The sequence below is a fragment of the Schistocerca nitens genome, chromosome 3 (genome assembly GCF_023898315.1).
Source record: "Schistocerca nitens isolate TAMUIC-IGC-003100 chromosome 3, iqSchNite1.1, whole genome shotgun sequence".
In the NCBI taxonomy this organism is placed as follows: Eukaryota; Metazoa; Arthropoda; class Insecta; order Orthoptera; family Acrididae; genus Schistocerca; species Schistocerca nitens.
In genome coordinates, this window is record NC_064616.1 from 748,418,205 (window position 1) to 748,439,242 (window position 21,038).

Sequence of the window (21,038 nt, forward strand, 5' to 3'; positions counted from 1 at the left end):
AAGCTTTTTAGATTTCCTGAAGAATTTTGATACCGTTCCTCACAAGCGATTTCTATTCGAACTGCGTGTCTATGGTGTATCGTCTCAGTTGTGCGACTGGATTCTTGGTTTCCTGTCAGAAAGCTCACAGTTCGTAGTAACTGACGGAAGGTCATTGAGTAAACCTGAAGTAATATCTGGCGTTCCCCAAGGAAGTTTTATAGGCCCTCTGCTGTTCCTGATAGACATAAACGAATTAGGAGACAATCTCAGTAGCCTTCCTAGACTATTTGCAGAGGATGCTGTCATTTACCGCCTTATAAAGTCATCAGGTGACCAAACCGAATTGCAAAATAATTTATACAAGACATCTGTATCGTGTGGAAAGTGGCAATTGGTTCTAAATAATTAAAAGTGTGAAATCATCCTGATGAGTACTAACAGGGATCCACTAAACTTCGGTTACACGATAAAACACACAGATCTAAAGCCTGTAAAGTCAACTAAATACTTAGGGATTATACTTACGAATAACTTCAATTGGAAGGATCACATAGATAATGTTAGGGGGAAAGCAAACCAAAGATTTAGATTAACTGGCAGAACACTTAGAAAATGCAACAGGACTTCTAAAGAAACTGCTTACACTACGCATGACCGCCCTCTTCTGGAGTATTGCTGTGCGGTGTGGGATCCGCATCAGATAAGATCGACGGAGGACATCGAAAAAGTTCAAAAAAGAGCAGCTCGTTTTGTACTATCGCGAAATAGGGGAGAGTGCCACGCATATGATAAGCGAATTGAGGTGACAACCATAAAAGCAAAGGTGTTTTTCGTTGCGGAGGGTCTTCTCATCAAATTTCAGTCACCAGCTTCCTTCTCCGAATGAGAAAAGAGCGTTGGTGCCAAACTTCTTAAGGAGGAATGATCATCATAATAAAACAAGAGAAACCAGAGCTCTCACGGAAAGATTTAAGAGTTCGTTTTTCCCGCTCGCTGTTCGCGAGTGGAACGGTAGAGAAATAGTTTGAAGGTGATTCGATGAATCCTCCGCCAGGCACTTCACTGTGAATAGCAGAGTAATCATATAGTCGTATATGTAAATGTAGACGCAGAAATATATGACTTTCTGTCTCTGAATCAATTGCATCCAGTGATGTTTTATTCAGTTTTATACACTACTGCCCATTAAAATTGCTACACCACGAAGTTGACGTGATACAGAGGCGAAATTTAACCGAGAAGAAGAAGATGCTGTGATATGCAAATGATTAGCTTTTCAGAGCATTCACACAAGGTTGGCGCCGGTGGCGACACCTACAACGTGCTGACATGAGGAAAGTTTCCAATCGATTTCTCATACACAAACAGAAGTTGACTGGCGTTGATGGTGAAACGTTGTTGTGATGCCTCGTGTAAGGAGGAGAAATACGTACCATCACGTTTCCGACTTTGATAAAGGTCGGATTGTAGCCTATCGCGATTGCGGTTTATCGTATCGCGACATTGCTGCTCGCGTTGGTCGAGATCCAATGACTGTTAGCAAAATATGGAATCGGTGGGTTCAGGAGGGTAATACGGAACGCCGTGCTGGATCCCAACGGCCTCGTATCACTAGCAGTCGAGATGACAGGCATCTTATCCGTATGGCTGTAACGGATCGTGCAGCCACGTCTCGATCCCTGAATCAACAGACGGGGACGTTTGCAAGACAATAACCACCTGCACGAACAGTTCGACGACGTTTGCAGCAGCATGGACTATCAGCTCGGAGACCATGGCTGCGGTTACCCTTGACGCTGCATCACAGACAGGAGCGCCTGCAATAGTGTACTCAACGACGAACCTGGGTGCACGAATGGCAAAACGTCAGTTTTTCGGATGAATCCAGGTTCTGTTTACAGCATCATGATGGTCGCATCTGTGTTTGGCGACATCGCGGTGAACGCATATTGGAAGCGTGTATTCGTCATCGTCATACTGGCGTATGACCCGGCGTGATGGTATGGGGTGCCATTGGTTACACGTCTCGGTCACCTCTTGTTCGCATTGACGGCACTTTGAACAATGGACGTTACATTTCGGACGTGTTACGACCCGTGGCTCTACCCTTCATTAGATCCCTGCGAAACCCTACATTTCAGAAGGATAATGGACGACCGCATGTTGCAGGTGCTGTGCGGGGCTTTCTGGATACAGAAAATGTTCGACTGCTGCCCTGGCCTGCACATTCTCCAGATCTTTCACCAATTGAAAACGTCTGGTCAATGGTGGCCGAGCAACTGCCTCGTCACAATACGCCAGTCACTACTCTTGATGAACTGTGGTATCGTGTTGAAGCTGCATGGACAGCTGTACCTGTACACGCCACCCAAGCTCTGTTTGACTCAATGCCCAGGCGTATCAAGGCCGTTATTACGGCCAGAGGTGGTTGTTCTGGGTACTGATTTCTCAGGATCTATGCGCCCAAATTGCGTGAAAATGTAATCACATGTCAGTTCTAGTATAACATATTTGTCCAGTGAATACCCGTACATCATCTGCATTTCTTCTTGGGGTAGCAATTTTAATGGCCAGTAGTGTAGTTCGAACATTTTTAAATTTATTCGTGGTTTTTTGCACTGAATGTTATACTTATGAAAACAGAATCGTTATTCTTACACTGATCAGCTGTAATGTACTCGTATGTTTTTATGTTTGTTCATCAAAATGTTGCCAATATATCCGGTGTAAATTACGTGTGGTCTGATTCTTGAAGTTTTCCCGGCGGACATAATGTTCCATCATCTTTCGGGCGTGCACTCGGGACAGCGACAATTCTTCTTGCGATATTTCGGCTAGAAACCTCCCAGCCATCTTCAAGGCGAGTCGGAGACTGAGTTCATAGCGTTTGCGCGTGCCTATTTATACAGGGAGTCACGTGATACAAAGCTGCTGAGGATTGAAAGCGCATGCGTCAAAGATATCAAAGTCGCCACTACTGCGCTAGTCATAGATAAGATGTATATAGCAAAGATAAACATATAAGCGCAGAGCGTAAACAAAATAGTGCTGCTGCGAAACCACCGTGCATGTAAATAAACAATTAATCTTTAAAAGTGGTAACATCTGTCGGAAGTGAAGATGCAGAAATTCTTTCCGAACGAAGGTGTGAAATAAGCGGTTTCCATGCATTGTCAAGATGAAATCCTTCGTCACGGTTTAGCAGGTTGTCGGTTAGTTGTATTTCTACAGCTTCCTTAACAACTGAGTCCCAGAAAGATGAAGCAGTAGTTAAAATCTTAACATCTTTATAATCCATGGCATGGCCAGTAGAAATGCAATGTTCGGCAACTGCTGATTTGTTGGACTGAAGAAGACGTGTGTACCACTGGTGTTCGACGCATCGTTCCTGTACAGTGCGCGTGGTTTGCCCTATGTAACGTTTGCCACACTCACAAGGGATTTCATAAACTCCCACCTTTCGCAAGAGCAGATCATCCTTAACGGATCCCAACAAGGCTGCAGTCTTAGCTGGTGGGCGGAATATCACATCCACTTTATGTTTCTTCAAGATTCTAGCGATTTACCGTTTCTGGATGTGCTGGTTCGCCAGAAAGAAGATGGATCCCTAGGTCACTGCGTATACCGTAAGCCCACACACACAGACCTGTATTTGCAGGCGTCTAGCTGCCACCATCCGTCGCAAATTATGAGTGTTCTGAAAACTTTGGTCCACAGGGCTCATGTAGTGTCTGATGTTGACAGCCTGCAGGATGCGCTTGTACACCTGGAGGCAGTTTTTAGGAGAAATGGCTATTGGGAACAGCAGATTAAGAAAGCCCTGCAAATAAAAACTGCAGAAAAATCACACGAAAAGGATGAGGAAGTGGAAAAGGAAGTGAAATCTACAGCCTTTCTCCCATACGTGGGTAATGTTTCTTCTAAAATCGCTAGAATCTTGAAGAAACATAAAGTGGATGTGATATTCCGCCCACCAGCTAAGACTGTGGCCTTGTTGGGATCCGTTAAGGATGATCTGCTCTTGCGAAAGGTGGGAGTTTATGAAATCCCTTGTGAGTGTGGCAAACGTTACATAGGGAAAATCACGCGCACTGTACAGGAACGATGCGTCGAACACCAGCGGTACACACGTCTTCTTCAGTCCAACAAATCAGCAGTTGCCGAACATTGCATTTCTACTGGCCATGCCATGGATTATAAAGATGTTAAGATTTTAACTACTGCTTCATCTTTCTGGGACTCAGTTGTTAAGGAAGCTGTAGAAATACAACTAACCGACAACCTGCTAAACCGTGACGAAGGATTTCATCTTGACAATGCATGGAAACCGCTTATTTCACACCTTCGTTCGGAAAGAATTTCTGCATCTTCACTTCCGACAGATGTTACCACTTTTAAAGATTAATTGTTTATTTACATGCACGGTGGATTCGCAGCAGCACTATTTTGTTTGCACTCTGCGCTTATATGTTTATCTTTGCTCTATACATCTTATCTATGACTAGCGCAGTAGTGGCGACTTTGATATCTTTGACGCATGCGCTTTCAATCTTCAGCAGCTTTGTATCACGTGACTCCCTGTATAAATAGGCACGCGCAAACGCTATGAACTCAGTCTCCGACTCGCCTTGAAGATGGCTGGGAGGTTTCTAGCCGAAATATCGCAAGAAGAATTGTCGCTGTCCCGAGTGCACGCCCGAAAGATGATGGAACACTACGTGGGGTCTATTTGACCTGAGTGGTATTCAGTGAGACAAAAAAAAAATGCCGGTAGTAGAAGGATTAAGAAACATGTGTTTATATTTTCGAGCTTCCCATTAAGGTTTCCGATAATCTAATTTATTCGGAATGCGATTGACACACAATGATGTCGCTGATCATATCTCTTGATTACAGTTCACGTTGTCATGATAACCACCAGATGCCGCGCAATTCGCGGCCATGAAGTCGACGTCCCAGACAGCTGTTTGCCAGCCACAGAGGCACGGCACGGCCAGCTCTCTCAATGGCGCCGTGCGTAGTGCACCCTGTGCTGACTAAACCTCACGTGGACAGCCTATTCGCTTATTCACGGTTTAACGAGAGGAACTTTGGTAACACGAAGAAACAAAATATCGATATAATACGGCCAAAAACACTTCAAAGACAACAAAATATTGCCAACCTCTTGATGCGTACTAAGACAATGTAAGTTCTACATGAGAAGAATCGTTGATTATGTAAGGCGACAATGTGAAAAGCCTCAAGTAAAGGTATATAATCGTAATTTCGTTATCAGCCTTCAATCTGTGTTAAAGAATCAACTTTGTGTACAGGATTACAAGCCTATTTTACAACATGCTTGTCAAAATGCAGATCATGACATTGACGTACCAGTATCAAACGGCTCTGAGCACTATGCGACTTAACTTCTGAGGTCATCAGTCCCCTAGAACTGAAAACTACTTAAACCTAACTAACCTAAGGACATCACACACATCCATGCCCGAGGCAGAATTCGAACCTGCGACCGTAGCGGTCGCTCGGTTCCAGACTGTAGCGCCCAGACCGCACGGCCACTCCGGCCGGCGACGTACCAGTATCCCAGTATCGTCGTTTGAAAGTGTGGTTAGTGAGGTGTTTACCGAACGAGGTGGCGCAGTGGTTAGCACACTGGACTCGCATTCGGGAGGACGACGGTTCAATCCCGTCTCCAGCCATCCTGATTTAGGTTTTCCGTGATTTCCCTAAATCGTTTCAGGCGAATGCCGGGATGGTTCCTTTGAAAGGGCACGGCCGATTTACTTCCCCATCCTTCCCTAACCCGAGCTTGCGCTCCGTCTCTAATGACCTCGTTGTCGACGGGACATTAAACAACACTAACCTAACCTAACATAGTGAGGTGTTTGATATTGGACTGCTTGAATGCAGAATTGATGTTGAGTGTGAGAAGATGCATATTGTTCTGTTTCACCTTGTTTCGATCACTTCACTGAAATCCCAAACCCTCTCTTCAAAGACTGAATAGCTGTGCAACACTACCAGGAAAGTAGAAAAAGTTTATTGTTCAGATAGCGTTATTATTTTGACCAGAAGGAAATGCAACAGTCAGGCATGATAACTGAAACATCTGTGTTTTGATCCTATTACTGTATATCGATATTTTGTTCTTCGTGTGACCAAAATTCCTCTCTTAGCCCTTTAATAGGCGATTATTCAAATGTCCCCCTTGGTAAGACGCGCAGTTTTGCGTGCGGTTGGCCCATACCACTCTTTTTGGGATAGTGATTTATATTCTAAGCACATTTTTGTTCGGATCTGACCGTTCGAGGTCATGTATTTCCTTTGTGAATATCCAGTTCCAAGGATTGAAAATTTCTCTTAGCAACATGCGAAGTTGCACGACAAATAGGTAGTGTATTATAAACAGGACGTCGTCGTTATAGATGTAGGTAGCTAATTTCTTACAGGAAATTTCGTCTAATTTACAAAGTTAAACGTAGCTGACATAAGCAAAAATGGTATTAGTCACTAGGGTGATAGTTTACTGTTAATACAGCGTGCATGTTCAGTAGCTAAGACTAGCTGCTCTGTTGTTAATGAGTACCGTGGCAAGCTTCATATCCCTGAGGGTCCTCCTCCTTATTCGGATATATAGAACATGGTGGATGACTGAATGGATTAATCACTATTCCGTTGCTCTAATATTTATTATATCACCATCATCAGCCATTTATCATTCATTGCTAAAGAAGTATCTTTTATGGTCTTTTGCATGCATTACTGCAGTAAAACGTAAATATGGCATCGTTGGTTGGAATATTGTCTTTTGGAAAGGGTTGGCCCCTTTCCTTCCGTACATGTGAGAGTTGTGTAGTATGTGTATTTGTATATTGGTTCAAATGGCTCTGAGCACTATTGGACTTAACATCTGAGGTCATCAGTCCCATAGACGTACAACTACTTAAACCTAACTAACCTAAGGACATCACACACATCCATGCCCGAGGCAGTATTCGAACCTGCGACCGTAGCGGTCGCGCGGTTCCAGACTGTAGCGCCTAGAACCGCTAGGCCACTCCGGCCGGCTGTGTATTTCTAGTGTATAGGTTACTGTAATGGAAGTGTGTATAGTGTGTTGTATGATGATGATGATGATGATGATGATAAGGATGATGGTCAAAGTCGGTGATGCCACATAGCCTACATCTCTCGAATAGCACCAAGGGGGCAGCTGAACTTGACGTCCCCATTCGACTGACGTATCAACATCAACAATGTGACATACCCTCACTTCATGAGACACTGCGGAGTGATTTAGAATTTAATGCAGCAACTTTACGCCCTCACTTCTCCTCCTCTTGCCGGCCAAATACTGGCAGCGAAAATTTTCCACCACCAGGATTCGAACTGGCTTATCTCCGAGACGACCGACCTCAGTTACGAAGACGGGTGACGGTCTTCAGTTATACGCACCTATATTGTTTCTGCTAGTTTTCTAATGTTATCTACCCCCCCCCCCCCCGCCCCTCCCAACTTCCATTACGTCATCGTCTCGATCATTTCACATCTCTTTGGCTTCAGCAAAGATATTCCTTCGACTATTTACTGTCCACTCGGCCATGCCACATATCCCACCAGAGTCCATTTTATTGTCTTTAAAGTCATCAAAACGCTTCTTAACTCCATTCTGTTCCCTGGGTGATTTGTTTGTTATCCTGTCTCTCCTAACAATTCCCAGTATGCATCTCCTCATGGCTCGCTGAGCAACCCTTATTTTTCGAATGTTATTCAAATTAAAGTTGCATGTCACTTCAGTAAGTCAAAACTGGTGATATACACTGATCGTATTCTTTCCTGTTCAGACACACCGGAAACATAGGCTCGTAACCGTTATTCGTTTACCAAAAGCTCGCCTGCGAATTTTTATTTTATTTTGTTTCTTTTGCTGCACTCATAGTGGGCAGCACTTGTCGTCAGTAACAAATTCTGTTAGCAACTATTTTCCCAGCTTGGAGAATCTTCAAGTAAATTCTTGAATTCTAGGACAAAAATGGCTCTGAGCACTATGGGACTCAACTGCTGTGGTCATTAGTCCCCTAGAACTTAGAACTACTTAAACCTAACTAACCTAAGGACATCACACACATCCATGCCCGAGGCAGGATTCGAACCTGCGACCGTAGCAGTCGCACGGTTCCGGACAGCGCGCCTAGAACCACGAGACTACCGCGGCCGGCAAATTCTAGGACAATTTTCGTGGCCTCTGTGAAATAAATTTTTCGTGAAACAGACTTACTAATATTTTGGCGAAATGTTAATGGCTAGTGTCTATTAATATCAAAAAAGTCCCTAAAATATATATTCCATTAGCCATAGCGTGCAAGTATGAAAGTAGACTAACATTATCCATTTAGTGGTCGGAGGTAGCGGTTGTGAAGATAACCGTTATCATTATTCGGCATACAACGCGCAAAAGTGAGGAATGTTATCCACAGCAACTACACGCGAAATTTGCGTAGATAACTATTGGCACTATAGTTTCTTCACGTCCCGTGTGACATCTCTGGAATACAGTAGAACGGTTGGTGGCACACTGCAGTCAGTTGATGCAGTATACTTACTTGTTTGCAGAACAAGTCAGTGTACGGGAGCGCAGCTGTGTGACGTCAAGCAGATGCGATCGGATGTTCCACTTTAAAAAGGAGCACTGTAGCGAACGGGCGGCTAACGACAAAGCAAAACAAAGAGTCAGGTGTTGCCGTTTTGAAGTAAAACGAGCATTTTATGTTCGTATGCCTTTATTTTATTTTATTTCATGACAATGTTGTGCTTTATCAGGCTACCTTCCATTCAGAAGGCTGTTGCACGCAGCGACCGTTATATATATAGATTTCAGCTATCGGTCGTCCTTTTTAAATTTTATTGGCAGATCTAGATTTCAGCTAGAAACTAGCCATTCTCAATGCGCTATCATTTTTGATCAATGGTTCAAATGGTTCAAATGGCTCTGAGCACTATGGGACTTAACATCTATGGTCATCAGTCCCCTAGAACTACTTAAACCTAACTAACCTAAGAACATCACACAACACCCAGCCATCACGAGGCAGAGAAAATCCCTGACCCCGCCGGGAATCGAACCCGGGAACCCGGGCGTGGGAAGCGAGAACGCTACCGCACGACCACGAGATGCGGGCTTTTGATCAATGTATGTGATGCTTTTTGATCGGGCTTCATCCACAGTTTACTGAATCAATTCATTGAATTCAATGAACTATGGATGAAGCCCGACCAACAGGCATTAAATGTATTGATCAAAGATGATAGTGCATTGAGAATGACTAGTTTCTAGCTGAAATCTAGATCTGCCAATAAAATTTAAAAAGGACGACCGATAGCTGAAATCTATTATTTATCTATTATTTACAGATGTGCTTTGTTAAAGTGCTTATGAATAAAGGATCGAACGCAGACAACCAGATGATGTGAGCTTAGCTCCCAAAACGCGTAGCTATGGATAACATTCCTCACTTTTGTGTGTTGTATTTTCAATACGATGACGATAAAAGTAGATTTCCGTATGTATCGGTCAATGTATGTACCTCAGAATCCATGCTCCAAGTTCATTCAGTTCCTGGATTTTCGTTTTCAATGCTGCTGAAGAAGAAAATATAGTTTTATCGTTATCGTATTGAAAATATAACACACAAAAGTGAGGAATGTTATCCACAGCTACACGTTTCGGGAGCTAAGCTCACATCATTTGTTTGTCTGCGTTAGACCCTTTATCCATACACACTTAAACAAAGAACAGCATTGTCCTGAAATAAAATAAAATAAAGGCATAGCAATTGTCTCATTGACCCATTATTTCTTTTTTTACCAAAAAACTTCCAAAAACAGATTCAATTCGAGTGTTAAATGAATACCAATTTTTTTCGACGCTTTGAAAGAAAAAGGCATTTCGGTTTATAATGTTAAGTTTAATAAGAGCCGGCCAGGGTGGCCGAGCGGTTCTAGGCGCTACAGTCTGGAACCGCGCGACCGCTACGGTCGCAGGTTCGAATCTTGCCTCGGGCATGCATGTGTGTGATGTCCTTAGGTTAGTTAGGTTTAATTACTTCTAAGTTCTAGGGGACTCATGACCTCAGATGTTAAGTCCCATAGTGCTCAGAGCCACTTGAACCATTTTTTTTAATAAGACACTAAACATTGTTGGGATTTTGCCTATTATCTGACCTTATTCGGGGGTTTGTATAATGGGCTTAGTGCATATCGTGGTCAGCTGAAGCATTTATGACCAGACGTATTTTGTCTTTGTGCTAAGCCGGTGAAGCATGACTTTCCGTTAGGTAAGCATATAAAATGTACTCGTGTCCACAGTTATCTGCATATTGTATGTCATTCGATGCAGAATAGTAGCTTATTTGGAAAAGGATGGTGGAGAAAATGGACAGTGCCGTTGTTAAAGAAACCATTCAGACGACCACTCAAACTTTCTTTGGAAAACCTTAAAAAAACCCAAAACATGATTGGTCCTGCCTCGCTGTCTCCGAATACGGAAGCGGGAGGACATGAAGTATAGCGTTTACACCTGCTTGACAACGAGATCTTTACAAACGGAACATAAGCACGGCGTGGACAGAACCGAGCAGGAATCGGCCGTGGCCACGTTTTTTAAAATTTGGTTTTTAAAATTTGTTGCCATGTTTCAGTGGAACTACATGAGCCAAAGTTACTGTGTCATAGAAAGAGACGCCAAATATCTCGTTCAAAGAATGTTTTTGGAAAACGCAAGAACAGAGTTTTGTATAATATGTACAAATAAGTAACACAATACTGCCAAAGTATCTAAGCTACTCCTTCATATAGAATCAAAGGAACGTGCTACAACGAAGGCTTTCAACTTAGATTACTCGTATCTTCAAATTCTTCTGTAAGCCTATTTAAAATTACAGAGCAGACAATTTTGTACAATGTTTAATAAAATGGTATAGGGATTCATGAACTGATTTCGGCGATCGTTCTAATCACCTGTTCCAGGTCTAAGACTATTGTTTACGGATGTACGCACTTTCCCCAGAATATAATGTCACACGAGTTAATGGAGTGAAAATAAGCAAAGTACACAAACTTCCGCGTTTCAGAGAGGAAAGGAGCACTCAGTTTCTGCATAAATGTGATGCTTCTAAAAAAAAAAAATTTTTTTTTGCTAAACGTCAAATCCTAAGAACATAAAATGTTTTATTCACTAATTATTTCAATATTTCGTAGTATTACAATTTGATATTTGGTTAAGGACGCTCGGCCTCGCAGCCTTCAGCGCCAGTGTCGTCACATTTCAAAATGTTGAAATATGTGTGAATTCCTAAGGGACCAAACTGCTAAGGTCATCGGTCCCTAGACTTAAACTAACTTATGCCAAAAACAACACACACACCCATGCCCCAGGGAGAACTGGAACCTCCGGCGGGAGTGCAATCCGTGACATGGCGCCCCAGACGGCGCAGCCACTCCGCACGGCTCGTCACATTTACGAGCGTTCTGTATCGGAAACTGCAAGCACTGAGTTTTATTGCAGCTCAACCGAGAGCTGTTGTTATCCACTACCCTGTTTGCTATATGCTGCAAATTACATTTCACGTATTTCAAAATAGCAGTTACGTCCTCTGTAAATAGAAAAAAATTCAATCATCTGTCGTGTTTACTACTGGAACATTGATCATTGATACGTATGAAGAAAAGCAGAGGACCTAGCATGGAACTGTGCGGCACCATCCATTTCACAGCAAGCCATCAAGATTAAAAATTTGTCCAGTTTATTGACAACCTCCTGCGTCCTATTTGCTAAGTATCAAAGGGTCCATTGATGAGCTCTTCCCATAATTTCATAGCGTTCCGTCTTACGCAGAAGTATGACATGGCGCACGCAAGATAGTATTCTGGGGTTCTCAAAAAAATGTTTCAAATGGCTCTGAGCACTATGGGACTTAACATCTATGGTCATCAGTCCCCTAGAACTTAGAACTACTTAACCCTAACTAACCTAAGGACATCACACAACACCCAACCATCACGAGGCAGAGAAAATCCCTGACCCCGCCGGGAATCGAACCCGGGCGTGGGAAGCGAGAACGCTACCGCACGACCACGAGATGCGGGCTGGGGTTCTCGGGAAGTCATTTAAGAAATCCGCGAAAAACCTAAATCTGGTATTGTCCCCGCTCCCCATGAATCTGAATACATTGCTGTAACCGTTGTACCACCTCTTTCTGTGTACTTGTATATCCTTGTGAACAGATTCTGTTGGCTTCGAAGTTAGCACTAATCTTAAAGGAATATAAAAGACCGTTACTCATCGCATTTATGCTCGTTTTTACATGTAACCTGTCGCATCAGAGTGACGAATATGAACCACGTTACTATTCGAACCTGCGAACCTGACCACATACAGATTTTTTTGTATCAGAAGCGCATACACGTATTAAAGCAAGAAAATAACAATCTTGACCGAAACAACGAAAGACATGGCTTTATGAGGTCAAGACTCGGTCCCACACAAAATTGTAATAAACAATCAAAAAAATAGAGAGAGTGAATGAATTCAACTTCTTGGAAAATACCATTTCCGTCACAAGTGAAAGAAACACACGGAATAAAACTAAAAAATTAATTTATATTAACGGAACCATATACAGAACACTAAACAAAAAATTTACAAAAGAAAACCCAATAAAGTTCTACAAAATAATGGCAGTACCAACTATATTTTATGGCAGTGAGATTTGGACAGCAACAGCTGGAAATGTACGAAGGATACAAGCAGAGGAAACGACGCTTTGAAGAAGAGCAGTTGGCTGTAGACTATCTGCTATACAAGGAATACAACACTCAGACGAAGCATAAATGAACCTATCAAGGAGTATAGACATAAATGGAGAGAACTTGTCACAAGAATGAATCAAAATAGATTGCCTAAAATAATAATGAATTATCGACTAATAGGCAAAAGATCAATAGGTAGACCAAGAAAGAGATGGAGAGGTCAAGTATAAACTAACCACAGACTACAGAATCACTGAACATGAGGGCGTAACAGGCAAATTTCTAACACTAGATGAAGGAAGAAGAAAATAATTGAAACTCTGTGTACTACAATGTAATATTCCCGTCCAAATGCACTATACGCTCGCCATACAGTAACTTCGGTTCCTAAGAGGCAAGGATGCAGGAAGAAAATAGTTACGCAGAGATCGCAACGCAACGTGAACGGCTGCGAAGTTTTGCAGGTGCCAACTTAGAAAACTCCTTTACGTCACTCGCAATCTAATTTCGCGTGAGCCTTGAACAAACCGGCTTGAAAGCGTTTTGTTGTGCAGAAGCAGGCTATGGAAATGATGCATGCCTGCAAGGAAGTTCTGTTCTGTCGTGTGTTTCATGTAGCCGTGTGCTCATTGGCTGCGGGTGAAAAACGTTGTGTTGACTTTTCCTCTTCATGTCCCCAGATACTAACCCATTACAGTGAGACCGTAGCCGTTGCCTGTTGCATAACAGTGAAAACTTACGGTTAGATGATTAATCTGCTAGAGTCTTTTGGAGATCATCAGTGAGACAACCTGAACGTTTTCAAATTCTAGGACAGGAAACGCAAAGTTTTTAGTGACTCCATTGTTGAAACGGGTCACGCCATACGAGATCCTGCTGGTTGCCCTTAAAATAAAAACTATTTAATGTGGCTCCTTGGCTATGAAAACGTGCAATGACATTTATAGCATCCTAAAAATGTTCAGATGTGTGTGAAATCTTATGGGACTTAACTGCTAAGGTCATCAGTCCCTAAGCTTACACACTACTTAATCTAAATTATCCTAAGGACAAACACACACACCCATGCCCGAGGGAGGACTCGAACCTCCGCCGGGACTAGCCGCACAGTCCATGACTGCAGCGCCCCAGACCGCTCGGCTAATCCCACGCGGCTATAGCATCCTTATGAACATCTTCAGGTGGGCGTACCCAGCACCCTGCGCATACAAGCGCCTTCTGTAATTCTTCGCCGCGCGGGATTAGCCGTGTGGTCTAGGGCGCTGCAGTCATGGACTGTGCGGGTGGTCCCGGCGGAGGTTCGAGTCCTCCCTCGGGCATGGGTGTGTGTGTTTGTCCTTAGGATAATTTAGGTTAAGTAGTGTGTAAGCTTAGGGACTGATGACCTTAGCAGTTAAGTCCCGTAAGATTTCACACACATTTGAATTTTTTTTTTTTTTTTTTTTTTTTTTTTTGTAATTCTTCAGCTGTTGCTACGTATTTTCTCTTTGGCTTGACATTGTGGGGTGACTACTTCTACAATGCACTGGACGTTATCTTTAGTACAGATCGTCTAATGTAAACCGCCTATCATTTTAAACACATTCATTCGCATTTCACTTGACACAACAATGTCTTCCAGGGTGTACGTACCATCGTAGTCAAAACTGAAACATTTATCTATTTTAAATACTGCTAGAGTCGCCCTAATTTAGTGAGTGACAATACATTTGGGCTAACAGAAGACACGTTAACTGAGTTTTAGTGGTACACGCTACACACCTATGTTATACGTTCGACATTTCCAGCTAAGTCAACCGGCATTTAAGCGCGTGTTTCACATACTTAACAGGCGAGAGTAAATTTGTGTTGTTCGTGGCTAAGAAACAGCAGACGTTCGTTGTTCGATTATTTCTTCAATGTTCGTGTCAAAGTTTCGTGAACAGGAGACGTTGACATATATACTTAGGTGTCCAGCAACTGCGGAAAAAATTACAATTACATTGCCTGAAAAATAAGTGAAGCACCCAGAAGACATGGTCGGATGGCAATGTAACTTCGATACACACCATCGGTGGATACGAAAATGATGAGTTGCAATTATCTGTGACCAACAGAGCGGCCACCAGAGTGCGATACTGCTGTTACCAGGCTAGTAGGTTATATAAGGGGCACGAACAGCGTCAGATGTTGAGTGATCACTATGAAAGACATGGTTATGCCACGTACTCTTGTGCGGCAGCGTGATCAGCACCTGACATAGTTTCAAAGGGGCCTCACTGTGGGACTCCGTTTGGCAAGCTGATGAAACCGCACAATATTTTGATTTCTGGACCAATCGAATGTGATAGGGGCTCGATGTTGGATTGCATGGGAACGTGAGAGCAACATATTCGTCGCCAACGTTCCAGTCGACCACATCTGACAAACACAACACAAGGAGGGATCGCTGCAACATCGTAACCCCATGTAATGGACTCGCTGCAACATCGTCTCATGCTGCGTCATTGGTCGGAGACTAGCACCAGCCGGACTATGAAAGTACTGTCCCATGCGCCGGCTGCCGTTGAAACCACAACACAAACGGCTACGTCTGGAGCGGTGCCGTGACCAGGAAGCACGGAGTGCTGCTCAGTGACGTCACATTGCGTTTAGCGATGAATCGCGGTTCTACACTTTTTATTTATTTATTGTTCCGTGGGACCAAATTAAGGAGAAGTCTCCATGGTCATGGAACGAGTCAATACATGAAATTATAACACGATAGTAGAAACAGATAAAATGAAACGTATTTAGCGGACAATTCTTAAGTTTTAATAAAGAAAATCAACAATGTAACACTGGAATTTGCTTAATTTTTCAGCTCTTCCAGGAGCTCCTCGAGAGAATAGAAGGAGTGGGCCATGAGGAAACTCTTCAGTTTAGACTTAAAAGTGTTTGGGCTACTGCTAAGATTTTTGAGTTCTTGTGGTAGCTTATTGAAAATGGATGCAGCAGAATAGTGCACTCCTTTCTGCACAAGAGTCAAGGAAGTGCATTCCACATGCAGATTTGATTTCTGCCTAGTATTAACTGAGTGAAAGCTGCTGACTCTTGAGAATAAGCTAAAATTGCTAACAACAAACGACATTAAAGAAAATATATACTGTGAGGGCAATGTCAGAATTCCCAGACTATTGAATAGGGGTCGACAAGAGGTTCTCGAACTTACACCACACATAGCTCGAACAGCCCGTTTTTGAGCCAAAAATATCCTTTTTGAATCAGAAGAATTACACCAAAAAATAATACCATATGAGATAAGCATATGAAAATATGCGAAGTAGACTACTTTTCGTGTTGAACTGTCACTTATTTCAGATACTTTTCTAATGGTAAATAAAGCAGCATTTAGTTTTTGAACAAGATCCTGAACATGGGCTTTCCACAACAGCTTGCTACCTATCCGAACGCCTAGGAACTTGAACTGTTCCGTCTCGCTTATAATATGCCCAATCTGTCTGATCAAAATATCGGTTCTTGTTGAATTGTGAATTAGAAACTGTAAAAACTGAGTCTTACTGCGATTTAGCATCAAATTATTTTCCACAAGCCACGAACTTATTTCATGAACTATTTGATAATGTTTCAATATTACACACAAGATCCTTCACTACCAAGCTGGTGTCATCAGCAAACAGAAATATTTTTGAATCACCTGTAATACTAGAAGGCATATCATTTATACAAATAAGAAACAGCAGTGGCCCCAGCACCGACCCTTGGGGAACGCCCCACTTAACAGTGCCCCATTGGGACTGAACATCACTCTCAATATTGCGGAGAATTACCTTCTGCTTTCTGTTCTTAAAGTAAGAGGCGAACCAATTGTAAGCTACTCCCCTTACTCCATAATGGTCCAACTTCTGCAGTAATATTTTGTGGTCAACACAGTCAAAAAATGGTTCAAATGGCTCTGAGCACTATGCGACTCAACTTCTGAGGTCATCAGTCGCCTAGAACTTAGAACTAATTAAACCTAACTAACCTAAGGACATCACACACATCCATGCCCGAGGCAGAATTCGAACCTGCAACCGTAGCGGTCGCTCGGTTCCATACTGTAGCGCCCAGAACCGCACGGCCACTCCGGCCGGCTCAACACAGTCAAAAGCCTTCGTTAAATCAAAGAAAACACCTAGCGTTCGCAACCTTTTATTTAATCTGTCCAAAACCTCACAGAGAAAAGAGAATATAGCATTTTCAGTTGTTAAACCATTTCTAAAACCAAACTGTACGTATGACAGCAAATTATGTGATTTTAAATGCTCCAGTAACCTTGTATATACAACCTTCTCGATAACTTTAGCAAACACCGATGGAATAGAAATAGGTCTATAATTGTCAACATTATCCCTGTCTCCCTTTTTATAAAGTGGCTTCACTACCGAGTACTTTAATCGGTCAGGAAACCGACCACTCCTAAAGGAAAAGTTACAGATATGGCGAAGTACTGGGTCAACATACATAGAACAATACTTCAGTATTCTGCTAGATACCCCGTCATATCAATGAGAGTTCTTGGTCTTTAGTGATTTAGTTATTAACTCAATCTCCCTCTTGTCAGTATCATGGAGGAGCATTTCAGGTAACAGTCTCGGAACCCTTTTTTCTACATGCGTTATATGATTCCCTGTTGGGACTAGGTTTCTATTTAGTTCACCTGCTATATTCAAAAAGTGATTATTAAATACTGTACATATATGCGACTTATCAGTAACACGGACATTCCCACTACACACTGATTCTATATCCTCGACCTGTCTCTGCAGACCAGCCACTTCCTTTACGACTGACCATATGGTTTTAATTTTATCCTGAGCCTTAGCTATTCTATCTGCATACCAGATACTTTCTGCCTTCCTAATAACTTTTTAAGCACCTTACAATACTGTTTGTAATGGGCTGCTGTATTTAGATTTTGACTGTTTCTAACGTTTTGATATAATTGCCACTTTGTTCTACAGGATATTCTTATCCCTCTAATCAGCCACCCAGGCTGCCTGTTTGTGCTAGTAACCTGTTTTGAACGTTCTAACGGAAAGCAACTTTCAAAGAGCACGAGAAAAGTCTTGAGGAAAGCATTATATTTATCGTCTACTGTATCAGCACTATAAACATCTTGCCCCTCTTATTCCTTGATAAGGTTTACAAAGGTCTCTACAGCAACTGGATCAGCTTTACTTAAAAGTTGATAACTATATTTAACATGTGTTGCAGCACAAAAATCTTTTAGAGTTGAAACTTGTGCATCATGATCTGAAAGGCCATTCACCTTTTTGCTAACAGAATGCCCTTCTAGTTATGAGGAATTATCCCGGATGACCGTCTTGGGCGGGTATGGCGGCGACCTGAGGAGAGGGCCCATTCTTCCGATGTTTTGGAAATGCACCTTGGTGTTACTTTTGGCGCCATGACGTAGGGAGCCACCGGGTATGACTTCATCTCACGGCTGGTACTGATTGAGGGAACTCGGACTCACAGTGGTACGTCAAGAACATCTTCGTCCTCAAGTCTTATCATTCATGTGTCAGTACCGTGGTGTCGTTTTTCAACAACACGCTGCTCGTCCACAGATGGCATATGTCTCTATTAACTGTCTGCGCGATGTTGAGGGACTCCGGTATCCAGCAAGATCCTCAGATTTGTCTCCCATAGAACGTGTGTGGGACCATCTCAGATGTCAGAATCATCCCAGTGTCAGTATACGGGATACTACAGACCAGTTGCAACAGCTTCGGGCCCGCTTCTCTTCGGTTAGGATACGGTGGCCTTATGACATCCTTCCCAACCGAATCAGTGCATGCATTCTGGCCAGAGAAAGTGCAACGTCCTAGAGTTAAATAGACTCACACTGTCAAGTTCTTCGTAAATTTGACTTGATGTTGTAATAGCTGAAATAATGTCACATACCCTCTCAGTCCGTGAGGTTTCATTTCGTTTCCGCCTCCCCTTCTGGGTGATTCACTTTTTTTTTTTTTCGGACAGTGTGCTTCGTCCTGACGTCCTGCTTCTTTATTTGAAACGGAAAGCCACTGTAATATACACGGTGTCGGCACAGATGAGATGGCAGCATCACAACTCAAACTAAAATTCAGGTGTGGATTTGTTGTTATAAATTCTGATGATACACGCCGCGCGGGATTAGCCGAGCGGTCAAAGGCGCTACAGTCATGGTTGGTCCCGGCGGAGGTTCGAGTCCTCCCTCGGGCATGGGCGTGTGTCTTTGTCAGGATAATTTAGGTTACGTAGTGTGTAAGCTTAGGGACTGATGACCTTAACAGTTAAGTCCCATAAGATTTCACACACATTTTTTTCTGATGATACACTAGACAACAAACAACAAGTGACGGTGATATAGGAGATCAGATGTATAGCTATTATCTGCTTCAGTAAAAACTGTACAATCGTGAAACAGGTTTTCTTTCATACTTTTATAAGAGTGAGTTGAATTTTCAAAATTATTCACAAAATCAGAAGGTCCGTAAGACCTATAGAGGTAATGTTTACTTGTCGCTTAGAAATAAATTAATCCTTGAGGTAGGAGTATCAATGAGTAGCAACAAAGATCCATTCTGAGGAAAGTTCCCTAAGAATTATTTGCAAATTCTTGCTTTACTGCTTCGTGGTAAACATGTACTTGTATCTAAAGAAGAGATAGGAATTTCGGGCTTATACACTTACTAACTTTGTAAGTGTAAAACAAAAATTAAATATAAAACGTTGTGAATTGTAACAAATTTGGCCAGAGTTCTGGTTTTAAGTGGATGAAACGAGGGGAAGGAGAAAAAGAAGGATATGTTGTTATGTTCGTTCTTTATGGTGATGGCGATGAACTTTTTGGATTTTGAAGTCGAATAACTTGTGTGGTTTGTAAAACTGCGGAACGAAGTCAAACATTCACAAAATCAGGGATTCAACGACACAATATTTAAGCTTTGTTTCGTACTCCCCCCTACGATTTAACGTTTGTTCTATATCGTGGCGTTACAGAGCGATCACATTAATTTGACTTCCAGAAGAGCATTAGCTGTGGTCTATATATTGATTATACTTATGATGTCCGCTTTTCAACTGAGTAAATGTAACAGAACTCAGGCATCAATATATCATTAGTCTAGAATGATTAAATCCTTCTGCTCACCTCTTCAAATACCTTTTATAGCGAAACAGAGGTTTCTACATTAGGTGCATAAAGCATATAAATTCTAGTTATCAGTCGATGGTAAAATAACTAAGCAGCCACTGTTACATGCAGTTCATTCGCGACATGGTTCTCTGACAGTCATATAGAGACAGTAACTGTTAAGGACATCTGATCAGTTTGCAATATTTAGAGTGTTTTTGAAGAGGTTTTTTTTGTATAAAGTACTTTTCAGTGGCTTCAAAGGAGTTTTAAGTTAATGGCAGAAGTAAATAAAGTGACAAAAACTGAAACTGACGAATTAAGTGTACTTAATAGAATGTGAGGACAGAGCCTGACGCTGGAAAGTTCGTGTGAATAAAGAGTGGTGCCCCAATGATTAACTATGAATTTCTCCCTGCACAGCAGAAATAGGATGCCTTGCCAATCGAGAAAGTTTGATGCATAAATAAGTAGCTGCATAGCTGCGTCTTGACATGCAATAACTTTGTCATAACAAGTAATCTCTTATCTTCATCAGACATATTTACTTGAACTGAAGAAATAAATGGTTTGTTTCTGCCACCAAGACATTTTACTCCGGCCCATCCTTTCCTTTCTAAATACCGTGAAAGGTCAGCAGTGATAAAATGAGATAGATTAAGATTGCAGATAATATCCGTGAAGGGACAAGAATTTGGAGCGAAAGAGGGCTGAACGAAATAGGATTGGTGCCAGATTTTCTCTATAATACGTAACACGGAGGCTTGTGAGGCTGAACACGGTTATAAATGTTGCACGTCACACGTGTTAAATTGCATGAATCGTTACAGTATCACATATCTAAATCAAAGAAATGAAAAAGTACGCTACATCTGAACCTTGGACCCTATCGAAGCCACGCACATCCTCGCTATGCCATTCAACAGAAAGGTAGCTGCTAAATATGTATATTGTGTATCAGTAAGAAGGCTTCAAAAATGGTTCAAATGGCTCTGAGCACTATGGGACTTAACTTTTAAGGTCATCAGTCCCCTAGAACTTAGAACTACTTAAACCTAACTAACCTAAGGACATCACACACATCCATGCCCGAGGCAGGATTCGA